Consider the following 19,743-nt stretch of genomic DNA (forward strand, 5'->3'; position numbering starts at 1 on the left):
CTCTGCTTCTCATGGCTATGTCATTCTCTGCTCTCTCAGAAATCTCTTTGCTTTCACTCCTGTCATTCTCTTTTATAGGATTCCAGTAAACTAATCAAGACCCACCCGAATCCAGTTTAACAACCATCGAGTCACATCTCCAGGAAGATGATCTAATTACAGTTTCAAACATACAGTACTGGATTATTAGAAGAACTGGATTAGAAGAAACAGCTGCCTTTACAAAATGGGATTAGGATTAAAGTATGGCTTTTCTAGGGTATATACATCATTTCAAACCAGCACACAACTCTTTAAAAATGTAAAAAACATTATTGTGTGAAGGCCAAACAAAAACAGGCTATGACACTGGAACACAGTTCTGCATTTTCGGGCAGTTCCCTCCAGCTGAAACCAGCATGTTTGACTCAAGAGCTAAGAATGATTTTATATTGTTAAATGACTGAAAAATATAGAAGAATAATATTTTCTCACATGTAAAAATTATATGGAATTCAAAGTTTAGTGTCCATAAATTTTTTTTAATTATTAAAAACTTTTATTTGAAAAAAACAACAGGTTATGAGCTGGATTTGGCCTGTAGACAGTAGTTTGCCAACTCCTATTATAAAATAGTCTGGCTGGGCTCTTCTTCTAGGAGAACCCTCTGCGTCTCCTCCAAAGTTTCTTTGGCATTCCTTTAACTGGGCTACATCTTCCTGTTTTTTGTAATTTTTTCTTATATATAGGCATCTAGTTATCCTGCTGGATTTGCCTGAAGGTCAGTTTCTCTGTCTTGCCCAGGGTGTTATTGTTGCAGAAGCAGTGTGGACATCCACTGACTTGTCCCAGAGCCATAGGCACCTCCCAGGGGGGTCCCAGGGACATTTGGAGGGAAGATTCCTGAACTGTGTCTTGTACCTTCCACCCGTAATCCTTCCAGATCAATATTTCCAATTAATAAAGCTTGAGTCTTCTGCTGAGCACTTAATGGGGATCGAGGAGTCTTAGGGCTTTTTACCTCCCTGTCCTCGGTACCTCTTTCATATAGATTGTGGCTACTTTACAATTTTATTTGAAAATGTAGTTCTCTTTCACTAAGTTTATGTATGTCCTATATGCAGAGAGGTGTAAAAATCATAAGTGCACAGCTTTTCACACAGTGAATGTACTCATATTACCAGCACCCAGACCAAGAAATAGAACATCACTAGCACTCTAGAAGTCTAAGTTGTTTTTTTTTTTTGACACGGGCAGGTACCGGGAATCACACCCAGGTCTCCGGCATTGCAGGAGAGAATTTTGCCACTGCGCCACCATTGCACTGCCCTAGAAGTCTAAGTATTTAATGTTTCCACTGACCTTTCTGTTTTCAGGCCCGCAGGCCGCCCCATCCGTCAAGGTCATGCATGGCCCTAAATCTATTCTCTAGTGGGTTCTGCGATGTAGTCTGGCTTCCAGCTTCTGCTTATGTTTTTTTGAGTTAGCTAAGTCACCATCATTCACCTTTTTTCAGCTTCAAAATTTTTGTGAAGTTTGCTTTGCTAATTGTTAATTTTTTGTTTAATTATGCGTTAATTTGTTTATGTACCTTAATGCTCTTTTGGTCCTTTTATTGTCATTTTAGTGGAATTTAGGGAAGGGTCAGACCAAAAAACAATACTCTAATTCTTCATATTTAATGAGGAATTTTGAAAATGTATTTTATAGATAAGAAAAGTATTTTTTGAATGGTATGACTTTTATCTTATGTTAAATATAGAAAACCAGAAATCACATGCAGTCCTGTTGGGGAGTTATTCATGCATTACTATAAAATATGTGACAACCTAGAGCAGTGACTGGGAATGTCATACCACTTCTGTGTCCAGTTACTACATGCTACAGCATCTTATCCCTGTGGTAGGGACATTTGGGTCGGGAGGTGTAGGCGAAGTTGGGGACATGAAAGTTGTACTAATAAACAAAACAAAACCCTTAAATAATTAAATACAGTTAATATATATTTAATTTCATCTTTATCTTATCCTGGTAAAACTTATATTTATATATTTTATATCATATTCCAATGATCCATGTTATTCGATACATGTATATAACTTATCAAATTAAAGACAGAGATATATTGGGAGCAAAGGCTTCAAAACTTTTTAACTTACAAGTATGAATGATCAAAAAGTTTAGAGGAAAAGCTAGGAAGCACAGTGGTTCTTTTAAAAGACAAATATAGAGGAAAACTGTACCTGTCACATAATATAAACAAACACACACGTGTTACAAGATATCATATAACAGCCATAACAGAGACAGTGGGAAAACATCGAGGCATAAGTATCCATAGCAAATATTTATTTACCCACCCTGAGCTGCTACATTGGAATATACTGTTTGGGGGAAATCAAGGATGGATTTAGTTCTCTTGCCTTAACTAAAGACCATCCAATTCTCTTGGAGTTTCCTTTTTGGGTCAGGCCTGATGCAGCTGTCAAAAAATCTGAAAGTTATTTTAGGTTCATTCTAAGGGATTTAACCTATTATAAAATATAAGCTATCCTGAAGCCACCTGGCTTCTAGCTCATTTTCTGAGTAGCCGAAACAGACTTGGATGGCTTGGGGTTTGTTTTGGGCAAGGTACCTCAAGTCTACCCTGGTGTGACCACAAATACCTCGGAAGAGCCTAGTTTTAAGCTGAGTTAAATACAGTGGAGTATTTTATTTCACCTTTCTTCCACTTACTTTTTTTTCACAATTATTTTCATTCATTATCTTCCTGCTTTTAAAAATCCACCACACCCATGTTCATGTTTTTCCCCTTACTGTTTTATTTTTCAGTCTCCTCTTAGCCACCCTCTCCACCATATCTGCTTTCCTTCCTTCCACTTTTTCCATTCATTTATTCCATGCTGTCCTGGCTGTTTTGTCTAATTCAGAACATCAGCCGGAAGCTCCCGTTGCTAAGTAACAACATCACCCCACCCCCCATACCCTGTTTCTCACTCTCAACTCATTTCTTCTGCTTTCCTAAGCTTGTGGAGCCAAACGGTCTCCAAAAGAAAATGAAGGTGCTGTTGTCCTCTCTTCATACTGCCGGTGTACACGCACCCACACTCTGCCCCTTCTCATTAGATTCTGCCCCCTCATTTTATCTGATAATTTGCCCCAGTTTGTGAAATCAAACAGAGAAAATACAAAATACCTATTTGAGCTTACACAATTTATAGAGGGAAGGGATATATTTCTGCCAAAGGAAAACAGAAAATACTGAAAGTTTAGTTACAAGACCCCTGAGCTATATCCAGCCAGGTTGCCATTAGGGATGGAGTTAGTTCATAGGCCCCTCTTACAGCCCTTTGTCTCGTTGAGTTGTGAAGATTTTGTGAGGAATGGCATGTTGAGTGTGATTTTGCACAAAATGAGATTAAAAACAAGACTAGGGCTCAAGATGCAGCCTTCCAAATCTTGGTCCTTTTCCAGACATCAGTCTGACACAACACTTGTGCCAAAGGCACAGTTGGAGATGTGTCAGCCCTCATAACGTGTTCACAAGGGTTCCAAGTCTTCTGGCGCATTTTAATAGTTTATTGGGCATGGTAACTCCACACGTCCAAACACTAAGGCAGAGCAACAGAGATACCAGGAGCTTGAAGAAATCTCCTTTTCACCCTTGCAATGCCATAAATAATTCCCCTCCCTGGTGTGAATTCTTTTTCTCATCTTGTGCATTTGTGCAATGCCTGGGAGGCTTTCCCTGGGAGCCCTGCCCCCACATTGCTGCTCTCAGCTTTTCACCCTCAGCTGGCACTGTGCTAAGTGGGTGGTGCTAGGAGGTACTTGGCTTGTTTTGTCACAGCTTTTCATGTAGGTGTGTGTCCCAGCTCCTCACTAAGTGTAAGAACTCAGATCCCACATGTAATGAGCACTCAATAAATTGCCTTAAATTTAACCACAGAACATAGACACTCTGTCAAGGGGGCTATTTTTAGTTTCATTTTTTAGAGAGGAGGAAGAACAGTAGTTCTCTTTGTATTAAAGTTCAAATTCATCAGCAAAGTACCAGAAATGAAGCTAGTGTGTTTCCCTCACTGTTCTGATCTGCAGACTGAGCATTTTAGCAGATGAAAATTTCAAGACCTTTATTTGTCAGGATCTGCTGGTATTCTGAAAGTGGAACCCCTGTGAGACTAAAACCCACTCCAAGGCCTGAGAATGCCTGACCAGAACAGAATTTGGCAGGGTATGACAGTTTTCCTTCCAGAACTGTGCCCCTTTGAGATGTTAGTGCCTTACGTGAGGTTCAGAAAGTCTTTATATGATTTTAGTTTTAATTTAGGGTAATCTCAACTAATAAAGCAGATTTGGACTTTCTGAATTTTTATTAGTTTTAGGTACTGTTTATTGGAAACCACTGAGAATTACATGAAATTTTCACTACCCTTAAGTATTTCCTTTTAACTTCTTTTTAACTCTTATTTCCGATTTCAGTTATCAGTAGACGCCACTCACGTCATATTAACTTTTTTCTTCATCTCTCTATACATTTAGTTCCTTTACCTCCCTATAACCCTCCTCAGCGATGCTTTTGACATTCTCACAACCTTTCCTGTCAATGAAAACAGTGGGACCCTTTAGAGAACCCAACCTTATTCTTCACCCTCCTTGTCCTTGTGATGACACATCCAGCCAAGGAGGCTTCATGTTTGCTTGACGTCTCAAAGCCCTCCAGCCAGCCCACCATCTACAATTGACCACACCCTTAGACTCATCACCTGGAACTGTTGACCTCCAAAACCTTTAGGTGAGAATCCTCTCCAAACACAATCTCTTCCTCTTCCAGCTCTCATTTAACTACTCTTCTCACACCAATTCTTCTTCGACATTTGCAAGATTTTCATTTTCTGAGCCCTCCTTTTCTTTCCCTCCTCCCTTCACTCCCTTCCCATCCAGCAGCGATCCCATGAGCCATCACTTGAACTCTCTCTCGTATCTCAGCTCCCTTGCTTTTCATTGACCGGGCAGATCCCCAGCCCTGAATGAGCTCATCTTCATGTTTTTCTAGATCTGCACCCAGGCTATTAAGTCTGCTGGGGAAACAACTCTGTCATGAGAGCTATTCCAGCTCCACGTCGTCACGCACTCAGCCCCCAAGGTTGCCTAGCAACAATCCTGAGTCTTCGCAGCCATCTTCTCTCCCATTTGCCACAGCAAATATTTCAGCTATTCACAGTTTTTCTCAAACATTTGCCTCCACATAATTCACTACACTGGAACTGTTTTACAGTCAGTTGTGCAGCAGGATTTTCAGCTCTGTGAGGACGGATCCTTATCTTACAGTTATCTCCCAGTGCCAACAAACTGCGAGAGTGGGCATGCTGTAAGGACTTGGGGAATCGGTGAATGAATGAATGATGTCTTATAACAAGTCACCGAGGAGGAATATGGGTTTAAACTCAGTTTTGGAGTGACGTCATTACTAAAAGACAACCAGAGTCCTTATCTTTTCTATATTAACTTATCAACTGAATGGAAAGGTATCAAACTGCGGTAACTCTTGTTGAATTATTTGTGGGAATTGTTAGGTACTAAAATGTGGCGTAGTACAGTCTACTTTCACTGAGCTCAGAAAGCAAGGACTCAACTTTCAAAAGGAAAGAAAAGATCAAGAAAAAAACATATTCAAAAACCTCTTTTCATAACATTTTAAAACTCCAAATTATTTTGTTTATCAGACATTTCTTGTCTGAATCATTTCATTAAGGTAACTAACTCATCAGCCTGAGAACTTTCAGACACTTCTTTCTGTGTTTCATACTAGATAGCATTAACATTCTAGAGGAATTACAATGAAATAATGAAAAATATACAGCATAAAAATACAAGCTAGCAATAAAGTACCTTTTATTATTTTTATTAAATTTAGCCATTTTTTTTTGCCATGTGCCTCATCACATCACAGTGTCTTTATCTCAATGGGGTTGTTATGAGGATTAAATTAGTTCAAAATATAAAGGGCTTACAAAGTACCTGGCCCAGAGCTGATATATATATATCAGCTGCTGTTATTATTGTAATTAAAGAGGCAGTATATACATGGAATAACAAACATAATGTCTATCTCTTCTTAAAGAGTCATTAATGCTAGGCACGGCAGTTAAAGGATCGTCAAGCATTATCTCATTTAATTGCTCAATAATTCTATATGGTAGGTTTTATTATCCTCACGTTACAAATGAGGAAGCTCAGAGTCAGAGCAGTAACTCACCCAAGGTGCCACAAATAGCAGATTCAAACCTAGCTCTAAACCACTACTGTACACTTCCTGTTGTGTAAGTGAAAGGGTTTCAGAAAACTCATAGTAATTGGGAGAGCAACTAACAGTTTCAATTTAAAACACAACCTCCAAAACATACACTACGAATGATGCGTAGATTATCTTCTCGCTGTCCATACAGTAGCCACCAGCTACATGTGGCTATTTAAATTAATTAAAATTAAATAAAAAGCCTAAGTGCTTATTTGCACAAGTCACATTTTAAGTGCTCAACAGTCACTTATACTTGTGGCTTCCATATTAGACAGGGCAAATATAGAATATTCCCTTCATTGCAGAATGTTCCATTGGGCAGCACAGATAGATATTATCTGAAGACCACCCAACACGTAAAAAGAGGACTAGATTAAAAGTCAGGAGGCTGGAATACTGTCTCCATCCATAACTAACAGTGAGACCTTAGTTGAGTCACTGAATCAATTTTTCTCTATTTCATCATTTGAAAATTGGAAATAACAATACCCAAGATAATATTTTACAGGTTGGTCGCAAAGCTCAAATTAGATTCCAGGTGATGAAGTACATAAAAAAAGCATAAAATGGTATATGGGAGCATGTATATCTAATTCTATGTTCCCTGTTTGTGGGTATAGTATCCTTGCAAGGCCCCACAATTATTCCAAGCAATCTGTGAAGAGAGAGTTGCAGCACAGCCTCTGTGGCCTCCTAAGCAATGTATCCCATGCACACATAGGCTACTTTTAAAAAGTTTGCTGCCTCCATGAACAATACAATATAGTTTCCTTCCTTCCTCTCTCCCTCCCTCTGTCCCTCTCTCTCTTTCCCACCTGAACTAAAGGATTTTAAAAAGTGTGGGGAACCTTAATGTATCTTTTGGAATGTGACACCACTTTTACAGTTGCTGTCTGCTTTTTTGCAGCTTGAGTCAAATCTTAGTTTCTGATAGTTTCTAAGTCTAAAGGCAAACAGAAAGTCAGTTTCTTCCACAATGTTCACATATATATACATTCTTTTCATAGAACTCTACATTTTCTACAACTTGCCTGTCTTCATCCAAAATACTGAAACTTTCATGTAGTACATATAAATTTACTTTATTCTTTTTAACTCCTCATTTTAGTCTATAATAAAGAAACACCATAATTTATCTATTTTCTTTTCATTAGACTTCTTTTTTTTACTATTATAAAAATGTTCTAATGGATGGTTTGCATATATTGCTGGTTGCATGTCCTACATTGGAATTTTTAAGTAAATAGGGCTTTATATGTTTTATATATATTGAAATAAATACCGACTTTTATGTATTAAAATGCATGAAGTATGCAAAAAGTTAATTTACAGAATAACAAATCTAACAGACCACCAAACACACGAACAGATACTCTAACTAATAGTCAAGATAATGAAAGTTAAATAATGGGATACTACTTGGTATTAAACTGGCAGAATTTAAAGGACCACTAAAACCTATCACTGGTGGAAATATGAAAGAATTACTTTAGCTTTTTTGAAAAGCAATCTGGGAATTAAAAATACCTACAGACTTCAACCAACAAAATCACATTTGGAATCCAATCCTATAGAAATAAAAGGCTGAAAGTCAGAATATGTAAACAAAGATGTTTTTCGTAACATTAATTTCTCACAAATACTTACAAAGTGTTGACTATGCTGCGATCACTTCAAAGATGAACAACATACAGGCTCTGGCCTCAGGCTGCTCTCAGCCTACGGGGGAAGACAGATAATTGCCCAAGCAAGGAGAGTTCATAAGAGAGGTAATGGCAAAGCACAGAATGCTATGCAGGCTTCACTGAAAATCACACTTGCAAGACACAGCATGTTTTCAAGCATTGGATTAAATTGTAAGGTCCATGACAGTTGAACGGAGTAAAGATACCTGGGCATGGGGAAAGCATAACTCACAATGTTGACATGAAACAAAACTATATTAACAAAAGCCACAAATGCTCTAATTTTCTTAATGACAGTGGAAGCAGAACATGTACTGTACAATGGAAAAAGGATTTTATAATTTGGGATTAGAATCCAAAGAGTCTATTATTAAATGGTAGCCAAAAATGCTGTTTTCTTTATATGCCTGGTTACAGAATACACTTTTGATAAGTATTGTTGAATCCATCAATTAAGACATGAGAAGAGTCTATATGCTAAAGGGGAGAAGCACGCAGCCAGCATTTTCCAGGGCCTGCCGCTCAGCATGGGGCTTCCTGGGGGAGCTGCCCTTTGGCTTACAGAGGAGCTACAGCTCCCCTTCCTTCCCCCATTTCCTCTCACAAAGACCACATGCAACAATCATTAGTGTGTGTGCGTGTGTGTGTGTGTGTGTGTGTGTGCGTGTGACTGTGAATATTAGGAAAGGGTTTCCAGCTTGGGTTTTTGCTTTTTGTTTTTTGTGTTTTGGATTCTCTGGAGTACACAGAATTCACAGTGAGAGCAGAATAACTGTCATTATAAAACAAAGAAAAAACTATTCCAAATGCTGCCTTTAAGGGCCATTTGCCATCTGCATTTCCTCCCGGCTATGCTGCTTATTGGGGTCTCCAGCCACGACACCATCATTCCAGTCCAAACTGAAGGACTTTTCCTCTCTTCCAGAGGGTTTTTCCTTGAACTTTCCCATCTGCTGAGCAAGATATAGGAAATATTATTTATAAAATAAGACTAGCAAATGACTCACAGTGAATTAAAAATAAATCAGGGTGCAATTTGTCATCATCGCTAAGAGGAAAAAAAAAAAGTAAAATTCTCCATGACTAGAGGAACAACTCACTTTTTAAAACCTCCCCAAGGAAGGTCTTCAAATGATAGGCAGGAAATGGGTCTGTGGGGGTTAAGTAAAGCTCAAGAATACTCAAGTGGCAAGACCGCAATCGGACCCTGTCATGCATATTCATAAAAGGCAGTGTTAACGCCTGTGTAAAACCACAGTGTGAACCAGTTTCCCATACACACTTTACATGCCACCCTGCCAGGAACCAGTGTGACGGTGGAGCCCTGAGCTGCCTGATGCCCTGCTTTATGACACGTTTCAGAAGAATCACTGATGATTGTTGACTGACAACTTCACCTAACATTGACTGGACTTTCCCCGTAAAGCTATGATAGTTCTAGAAGGGTCTATCTGTCAGGATACAGATTAAGAACTATCATTATGTGAGTGTGAAGAGACCTATGGCTAATAAGAAAGAGGAATATGGTTATTTATTTTCAATAAAGCCTTGGGCATTTATTATTAATGCTCTAAAGAAAAAAAGGAGAAACAGGTTGGTATATCATGCATCATTGCATTCTGCACACTGCTTCTCCTCTCAATAGAGTCCTATAACAAAATACCCAGAGTTAATTTCACCTGCCAGAAAACATAAGCCAAGGGCCTGGTTTCAGTGGGACCCAGGGATGCATGCATGTACAAGACCTTTCCTTCATTCACTCAAAGCAAATATTTACTGAGTGCCACTATGAGACAGTACTGTTCTAGGGACTTGCAAAAGTGCTGTGAGTAAAACAGATAAAAGTTGCCCCATCGTGAAGGCTTTAGGCAGCCAAGTGCCTAGGCACTGTCATGCTGTTCGAAGGGAAAATTGCACCTTATCGTGCACCCCTTGCTGAAGGGCTTGGGCCTTTTCACTCGATTTCCTTCAAGTGCCCACAGTGCCCCTGTGAATTAAGCAGCTCATGTGTGTGTCCACGTGTGCTGTCTGAGAGAGAAGAGAGAGGGAAAGAGACACCGAGACACAGGGAATGAATGAAAGGGAGATGATTCAAAAAGTAATGAAAATGTTCACCTTTATGGTCTAGTTTTCCTTGGGAGATACAAAACAACACTAGCACAGATAGAACAACCTACCGGGTTCTGCGTTAGGAAGACTCAAAGTGGTACAAATATGTCAACTCTCCCCAGTTTAATCTACAAATTTGACATCAGAGCAAAAAAAATTACACTTAACTTTTGACTTAGATAAGCTAATTTTTAAGCAAGAAAAAACTCTGGGAGGAGAAAAAAATATGAGGGAGGAACAATTCCTACCAGACACTAAAATATAAAACCTCAATAATTAAGACAGTGATACTAACCCACACGCAAACAGACAGACCAATAAAACAGAACCAAAAGCCCAGAAATAGATCCAAATGCATATGGGAATTTAATTCCTGATCGAAATGGCACATTCCCCATGAGTCTGTTTATCTCTCACCATTGTCAACCATGACACAAGGTCTTTTGCCTCCTTCTCATCAAGAGACTCTGCGCTCAGCAGAGGCCCAGTGGGGCCCAGTGTTCAGGGGCAGGAGAGAGCAGCCCTTCGAGGGTAAGGTTCCCAGGCTCTGACCTTGTCCTAGAAGCTGTACCTTCGTGACCTTGAACACAATGCTTAACCTCACAGAGCTTCAGCTCTACTGTTTCTACTATGAAGATAATAAAATCCAACCCAAAGAATTATTGTGAGGGTATTCCAGGTGACAAATAGCCAGTATTTAAAAACATAAACATTTCCTATTTGAATAGCTTAGTAGGTATCTTAATTCCAGGTTGATTATTTAACAACCAGTCTGTCTGTAAAGGAAAATTGTTTTCTAAATATCTCAAACCCTTCTAAAAGGGTTTGGAAAAAAAGAATGAATTATTTTTAAATATTGCAATCAGGTTGTTCAGTGGGTTAATCTAACCTGGCAAAAGTTAGGCTACATAGGAGAGGGGAAAACTTTCTGATCCCCCTGTTTTTAAAAGATGTAGAACTTCTAAAAGATGACCCTGACCTGAGCACGTTGCTGATGGAAAGCTGTCCTGGGCGTGGCACCTGCCTGAGGCATCGGAAAAAAACAGAGACTTGATTCTTGCACAAAAGAAGCTTGAAGAATTTGTAGAGAGAATAGAAACACAAACAAAATTGCAAGTAAATTTTACAGTTCCTACTTTGTTTGCATTGTACAATTCTGTGTCTAAGGGATGACAGGGTGCTATCGAAGAGAGTGGCGGGAATGCAATCATGAAAACTATATATACTCTGGGAAAACATCATGACAAAGGATAATTTTGACAGTGTTGGAAAGGGATGAAGTGGTGTCGCTTGGTGGGAAGTGGCAAGAGGAATAGTCCATGGATGCTTCAGAGGTAGAAGGTGGTCAAAAGGAAAGAACAGATATTTAGACACACAAGCTAATGTAATGAGCAATGAGCTGAATACTCTGTTTAATTTTATCAGGCAAGTAAGGAAAAGAATGCTGCTGCTGGGCAGGAAGGCGCTAACAGTAGGAAACTAGTAAAGCCATTCCCACTGCCCATATGGGATGCTTAGGTCAGTCCCACCTCCAGCCATGGGAATAGAGACAGTGTATAGCTTTGAGAAGGAATGATGGAGTCGATGACTGGACAAAGTGACTGAAGGGAAAGGACAGGAGCACAGGAGGCGGGCAGGATGCAGCCATCGACATCAGTGGGGACATTCAGACCTGGGAAAATTTCGCAAGGAGGACACAAACAGTGTTTGCGGCTACGTTTAGCTGTAGATGACAATCAACCAACACATGACCAGAAACAGAATAAAATCTTTATATATAATGAACTCAGAATTCTTAACATAAGAATATTATACTTTTTTTTTTCATCATGAGGCTAACCATTTGTTTCCCATCTATAATATGTGAAAAACTATTCGTGAAGGTAATGCTAGCTTATCTTTGACCTATTTAAGGAAAAAAAAGGATCTGTGAAGGTACCAATGAAAGAGTCTTTCCTCCCAGTCCCTCCTCAAAAAAGAAAATAGCAGAGAAGCACATTGTGGACAAGTCTTGACAAGAGAGGGAAACACTGCCCTTGGCACTCAGCTCCACCATCTGCCTTGTTCTAAAGTTCACAGCTGCCAAATTAATGAATTTCCTTCAGATCCTCATTTTGGCCCTTTCTCAGACCCTGGTCACTGACCAGGTGAGACGCTACAGGCTAGGAGGTGGGTGCACCATGGACAACAGTGTCGGGACCACAGCTGATTGTGCTGCGAACGCAGAAGTACATCATCGATGGATGTGACACTGATCACATTATTTGATCATTCCCCCCACCTTTGTTTTAACAGCTGGATTGATGATCAAACTCATCAGGCTTGGCTTTGAAAAATCTTCAGGGTTGGTCTCCCCCCACCCACCCCCCAAGTCATGTCCTGAAGGGATGATATTCTGATGTTCTCAAGAACTTTCAAAAGCATATATTATATTTTCAAACATTTTTAGAAGCATGACTTTTATTTTCCTAATGAGCCCCAAGAAATTAAACAGTATAATCATTAAAGTCTTCCTCATCCCATATAAGTTTTCAGGGATTAATGAAAAACATATCATTCTTTGTGAAACTCCTGAACTATCTGGAAATGAAGTCAAGTGCAAAAGAAATCCCAGCATCTTCTGAGCTGGGACGTAGCTGCACCATTCAATGGCATACAGGAATCAATATTATGTGCGGTGTGACAGGATTTTAAGATCTTAGCCACACCTTGTGATCCATAAAAGCACAGGCTTTAGGCTCGGCAGGTTACTTTGCCTTTCCAAGACTCAGCTTAAACATCTGTGAAATGAGTATAACACTCATATTAAAATGTTAGGGCGGGGAAATGAGGTGTGTGTAAAGAGCTAGCACCGTGCCTAACATACAGTGAAAACTCAAAAATCGCAATAGTAGTTGCGATAATGACAATTTGCTTACCTTATAGGATATAATTATCACAGTGGGTAAGCAGACACTGCAAAGTTGGTAATGAGTTCATGTCTGCCTTGTCTGACCACAAATGGAATTTCTAACTCTCTGAAAATAAATAGCCTCAGCAAGCAAGATAGTAAAGAGTCAAAATATCACCTGGGATGTGCTTAAAAGGGCAAATTCTAGGTTGTTATATTTGCCAGTAGAATACAATTTTCAAAAAATTATAGGGCTATACAACACAGTGAACCCTACTGTCAATTAACTACGGTTAATAGTAGAATTATAAAAATTTTGTTACATGAATTATAACAAATGTTCCACTCTAATGCAAAGTGTTAATAATAGGGTGGTATGTGGGAACTCTGTATTTTATGCACTGTTTTACTTTAAAACCACAGCTTCTCTAATTAAAAAAAAAGAACATGAAAAAAACTGTCACCTCAGTCAGGTTCTTCAACAAAGTACCTCTGATTTTAGTAGTAGAGTTTGATGGCTACATCACGTTATCTCCCTTCTATCAGGATCCCAGAAACTTCTTCTACAGATAGTTTTCACATTAAGAATCTGCAGGAAAATAGATTCCACAACTTCCTTTAATAACCTATTTCAGTGTTTATTTACTGTCCCTCCTAGGAAATTTCACAGCTAATCTGAATTATTTGTATTCTAGCTTAAGGGCAGCCACCTCACATTTAATTCAGATTTTATTAATACCTGTATTGATACTGAACCAAATTACAGCTGGAAAGACATGCTGACACGTTAACACAGAGCTCTCAGCATCAGCATATGCTCCTGATAATCAACCGTGACGAGTTAACGTGCAGGTGCGGTGACATCATTAGTGCAATCAGAGATGCATTTGCAGTGTTTCCTTACATGCACAGCCCAAGTTAACCTTTAACAACTGTCACACACTGGCTTGTGCCATGCATTGGAAATGATCAGTATTTTAAACGCCAGCAAAATGAGAGACGCTATCCTCTGAGCTGGGTCCTGCTGCGTTTTCTGCTCCTCTAGCCAAGCTGCAGCCCAGACATCTGGAACGTCTTGGCTTTTTGCAGTGTCTAGGATTAATCAAACAGCAATGGAAAGCACCACAACCCTCCCTGAGGCCAACATCAGAAGATACCAGATCCTAAGCTTCATGTGCTCAGTGGGAAGAGAAGGCTGCCTTCATCTATCCACCGTGCTTGTCCTGGAACCCTGATCAGAGGAGAAAGACTTGCTCATGGCCCTCCCACCCTCCCACCAAATGCAGCCCACCCACTCATCCCCAAAGAGCTGCTTGTCGGAACCTCAGAGTGGGAACTTGGTGGGGTGGGGACCAGGGAGGCCTGAGGCACAGACGGCTGGTAGTTTCCACATGTGACAGGCATGGGTCAGCCTCCTTGGAAAAGGGAGCTTTTGAATGACAGAAGTCCCTGCTGCAGTGGGAAGGGGCCTAATGACTCATGGCTGTATGATCCTACGATTTCCTGGGCAGTTCTGAGACCCAGCCCCCCCCCCCCCATGGAACAGCACATTGTTACCTGGTCTACACTGAACCTGCTCAACAACTCCTGCACCTGCTTTTGCAATGAGTTCAGGGTCTGGGTCAAGGACAGCGGATACCCCGCAAACATTAACTACAAGCACTGCTCATCCCGGCTGCCAGCTGCAGACTCATTCCAGCTTTTGGTCCATTCCTCCAACCAGGTCCCCGGTCATTGTGACTCCCCAGCCACTCCCACTCCTGTCCTCTCCCGCAGCTGGAGATCACAACGCCTCAACGCCAGCAGCAGCCGCCAGCACTCGCGGTGGCGCTGGGCTCCCGGTGGCGCCTGCAGGGAGGGGGCACAGCCAGCCCAAGGCTGTTTCCTGGGGTTTTGGGGGGCGATATGGGGGCGGGAGGGGGTTTGGTTTTGGCTTCTCACCCCTTTGTTCTTCCACTCATTTGAGTCCTGGCTTTTCAACTTCCTGGCTGATTTCTTGCCTGATTTTACTCTTTTTGCTCTTGTCTAACAAGACCAATGGTCTTCATTTCATTTCACTTTCTCTTTTCCCATGGAACTCCACATTCTGTTCTGCTGTGATCTCCTTTCTCCACATAACCATGCCTTCATTTTTCTTAAGTCCTTTCAAAAGCTTCTGCACAGATAAACAGATTCACTTTTTTTTCCAGCAGTGATTAGAAGCAGCTTCTCTGCAGAGGAAATCTCTCATGCTGATGAGCCCCGAAAGCTGCGTTTTTCAGACCATTTACAGTTGAAACACAATTTAGACCATAAGCCAGGGCACATTATGTGGATACAATTGAAACCGTATTTATCCTTCTGCTCTGATTTTCTATTCTGTTCCACGAATTTCCTTTTTATTCGTCCCCCACCCCCACCTTTCCTTCCTTTCTTCCCTTAAGTAAAATATAATGGCTGTCTGCATTGGATATTGTTGGGAGAGACTGCATTCCAAGAAAGGGTTTTCTGGAGGCCTGTGTGGATTTTCCAAGAAAATGAAACAATGGATTGCACCCTACAGGACTGCAGAGAAACAATATCTGTGAATAGACCAGTTCGGGTCCAGTAGAGACAGCTTATCAGAATGGACATGCGTACCATCCTAATCAACGTACACCTGCTTCCCACTTTGTAAGACACGCCCCCCATGTAAAATGGAAGCCTAGCTATCAGCCAATCAGAAACACTTCCTCATTTGTTGCCACATTTGTCCCATATCAGCTCCCCCTTCTCACTCCTGTCCCAGCGGAGCTCCTTTCCACACGTGCTTTAGATGCTGCCCAATCCATGAATCATCAACTGCTCAAGCAAATTCATCTAGATTAAAACCTTGCCTAATATTTTATTTGAATACTTTTCTCCTAGCTTCCTCTCTCCCTCTCCCCACTCGCAGCCCCTCTCTCATGTGGATCCCCATCTGCTAAACTGATGTCGGGACTCAGTGGACTGAGGTTTGTACTTCGAACAACACTGCCTTAAGGAGCAGCCCTGCCTGCCCCGGGAAAGAGGCCCTGCTGTCATCTTCTCACTCACTCTCTGCATATAACGAGAAATCCACTAGAATCTAAACCATAGATTTTAAATACTCCTGGGGTGAACAGAGAGACAAGGACAGAAGGACAAGTTTTTAAAGTATATTGTGAAGCGAGCTTGGCATTAGGGGCATTTGTCCTTTAAGGTTCCCTGGTTCCTGTCCTCAGGATGCCCCTCGGTTTCTCTGCTCCCTCTCTCTTCTTCTGTCCCTGCAAAAGAGCTCTGAGGACAGACCCTGTGGGAGGCAGAATAGTGACCTCTGGAACTACAGAAAAATATATCCATATTGTATTGAGCCACTCCATTTGTGATTTGTTACAGAAGCAACGGGAAACTAATACACACGTGTTATTGGTCATACGACACAGTAAGAACTGGAGTCTTTTTGAGCTCAGGAGCATTTTAATTTAAAATACCTGTTTCCTTCTTCCAAGGCTGCCGTGGCACTTGGCCTTGTCCTCCATCGAGGAAAGGAAGAAAGGGCGGAGATCCGGCTGCTTGAACAGAAGGCGCTGCCACCCCAGCAAGCCCCAGAGACACGGGTAGCCGGCTGAAGGCTGGAGAATGAGGTGGGCAACTGTGATGCCAAAAACAGTGGAATCCCCTGGACGGCTGGTTCTTCTGCTTCTCAGGACAGATCACAAAACTCTGCCAGTGTGCATTTTGTAATTTTAGGATAAAGGTGGTCTCTGTGCCTTAGGTACAGGCTTGTTACACCAGGGGACCCCAAGACTGCAATTCTACAGCAGAGATTTCTTAGAGCATTCTAAGAATGTGAAGAGGGCTTCAAGGAACACAACGAGTTTGTCTAATTATTTTAATTCTCCTTTATCATCCTCAACCTTCCACCCTACTTTAGGACTGCCATTGCCTGGACAGGTGGTCTTGAGAAAATTTCTTAAACCAAACCAAACCCAGTTCCTCCTCAATAAAATATGAGTGTGACCCAGCTCGGAGAGTGACTACAATGCCCGCTGCAGGTACTTAACCAAAGCTCTTGAAGGACTGTGTGATTTTCTTGCTGGTTTATAGATGCGCTCTCTCTGCCGGGAAGCCCAAGGCTTCGTGCACCCTCCCGTCTGGTCTTAAATGGATGACTGAGTGTATCCGCACACTCACATGCCTATCATTGATATATATATAATATATATATCATTACTATAATAAATACACAGAATCCCGTTTCTGATTGTGGGTCTGCTTGCGAAGGTCACAGCTTCCCTCTCTTCGGGATCCTTCTATGAGGATGGTTAAGAACATATCGCATCTATTATACACCAGAGAAATAATAGGAATGGATGTTTTACAAGAAACTTTTCCTTCAGCCCAGACATAGAGCTTAGAGTGCTTCTACCTCAAAATATTCTTTGTATTGTGTGTTTATAAATTCAGGCATGCTTTGTGAGATTCAGAATACTGGATTCTTTAGTAAATGTCTCCTTGTAGTTGAGAAGCTACTTACAACACAAACAGCCCCCAGCCCCAAAAGCTCACTGTCCCTACAATGGAGAACTCAACTTTATTTCATTATGACCCACGTGGATGACTTGGTTAAAGCTCATGGTCCTCTTGGCCCTAAGCCACGCCCAGCTCAGCTTCTAGCTGATTCTGACCTCAGACAGAAGTGGTCTGAGCTGTGGCCCATGCCCTCGAAGCTGGCCTTGGTCACTCTTGCTGGACAGTCTCTGTGTCAAGGACTGATCATTAGGATTCTGAGTGTTGAGAATTTTTCCCTTTTAACCTTCTGAATTTCCTAGTCACTCATGGCTGAAGGCTCTGCCACGCTCGTTCCATCTCCCTTAGGAGATGACTGTCCTAACTAGGAACTGCCGATAACTCTCCCGAATATCTCCTGCCCCCTAAGTCCTCGTTGGGATCTCAGAATGTCACCACCTGCAGCCTTCCGGCCAGTACTCCCGACACTCAGGGCTGATCTGCGGGGTGCAGCCCTGCCCCGCTGCCTGGTCTGGCCACCGCACGGCCTGTGGGCATCTGTCCCTTAGTGCCTGTTTCCCCAGCCCCTCCCAGGCCACCTGTCCTACCGTAGTTATTGCCTGGCCATATTCCAAGATATGCTAACAACTGATAGACCAACACTTCGGAGCCAGAAGGTCTTATTAGAGTGAAGTATTAATTAGGAGAAGAACTCTTGGAATGTAGCAGCAGGCAGAGTCCTCAAGATTTGGACAGTGGGGAGTGTGCAAGAATCACATTAGGGCTCACTCTCTGAGCGAAATAACATTCAACATGAAGAGAAAATAATAGCTGCTGATTTTACAGTGCCTGGGATTTTTTAAATTTTCTTTTTTGTTTTCATAAATTATAAGATTCCATCCTCTGGAAATATTTACGAAGAAAGATCTTGTCAGCCTACTTCCCAAGGGTGAATATGCCCAAGTTAACTGTTATCTCCTCTCTGTTCCCACTCATTTATAGCCTGATGGTATTTTTCACAACAGAGTTTTCCATCTATTTAAGTCTAGAGTTCATGAGGACCTTACTTAACTGCTGTTAAGTGAAAAATGAGCTTAAAGTTTCAAAATGACTTTCGAAGTCTGATTCAAAAATCAAATCCAAATTTGCTCAATCTCATAATGTGAGATCACAATGAAGACGTCACCTCTTCCACAAATACGCATTCGGCCTGCCACTCACCTGGTTAAACCATATTTCCTTCTTTGTCTGTTTTACGGTGCCTAATGTAATGCTGGATATTTTTCAATCTTCAGGATGGCTTCAAGGATGTCTTTCTTTCAGTTTCAATGAGGATATCCTTCTAGCAGATACAGAACAAAGCCACCGTGTGAATTTGGCTTTGGGTGACCCTAGTTGGCTTGAAACTGCCATGGATCATTTTTCTCTGGAAATGAAGAATGGTTACCTACATCAGGCCACTTGTATGGACAGCCTTGAATGGGGGACTGTGGTAACTTCTGCCCTATTTTCCTATAAGAAGAACTAACTTGTCATCTAATTTATCATTATAGAGTCCCATATTAAATACAAATATAACAGCACAACATTTATAATCATATTTAATTTTTAATAGGGTCTTGAAAAGTATGATAATTCTGTTGGGGCTACAACCTCAAGATTACTTAATCTTAACAATTTACAAAACACCCAAAGATTGCTTCATTTAAGAATGAAGGAGAGAGACATCCAGGGAAGATGGCACAGTAGGGAGCTCCAGGACTTAGTCCTCCCACCAAAATAGGCAAGAACTGTCTGACACCATTATTTTGAAACTCCAGTGGCCAAAAGAACACTCTACAGTATCCAGAAAGCGCAGGAAGAAGAGCCAGATAAATTACGAAGAAGAACTGTAAATTGTTCTCTGCGTGGAGGTAGCCAGTACCCATTCCCCACTCCCATGGTCAGCAGCCTCAAGTTCCAGTCCCTGGCTAGCTGCTGGTGACAGAAAGAAACTTAGAAATCCTGTTCCCCAAGAACAGGGGTGGGCACTGCCTATCACTAATAACAACTTTTGATGAGCAAATTCAGACAGCTGGATCTTGGTTCTGAAGGTTACTATTGTTTAAACATGCCCTGGACAAAGATGGTGGCATCCATTGTTCCAATCCCAGCCTCGACATTTGTGGGGTGGGTGGAGATTTAAAGACACAGTGTTCTCAGGGCTGCAGGGGACAGTTATGTGAAGGGCTGCATTTGCTGGGTAAGCCAGGAAAGCTCAGCTGTGAGGAGCTGTCAGAGAAGATTTTGGA

The 19,743-nt window shown here is 41.3% G+C and overlaps 1 pseudogene across 1 annotated transcript in view; it reads left to right on the forward strand.

Annotated features, from left to right (window-relative positions):
* The window catches only part of LOC143685127 (trafficking protein particle complex subunit 2-like), a 74,509-nt pseudogene that overhangs the window by 37,759 nt on the left and 17,007 nt on the right, over positions 1-19,743 (forward strand). The window lies entirely within an intron of this gene.

This window comes from Tamandua tetradactyla, chromosome 5, assembly GCF_023851605.1.
Source record: "Tamandua tetradactyla isolate mTamTet1 chromosome 5, mTamTet1.pri, whole genome shotgun sequence".
NCBI lineage: Eukaryota > Metazoa > Chordata > Mammalia > Pilosa > Myrmecophagidae > Tamandua > Tamandua tetradactyla.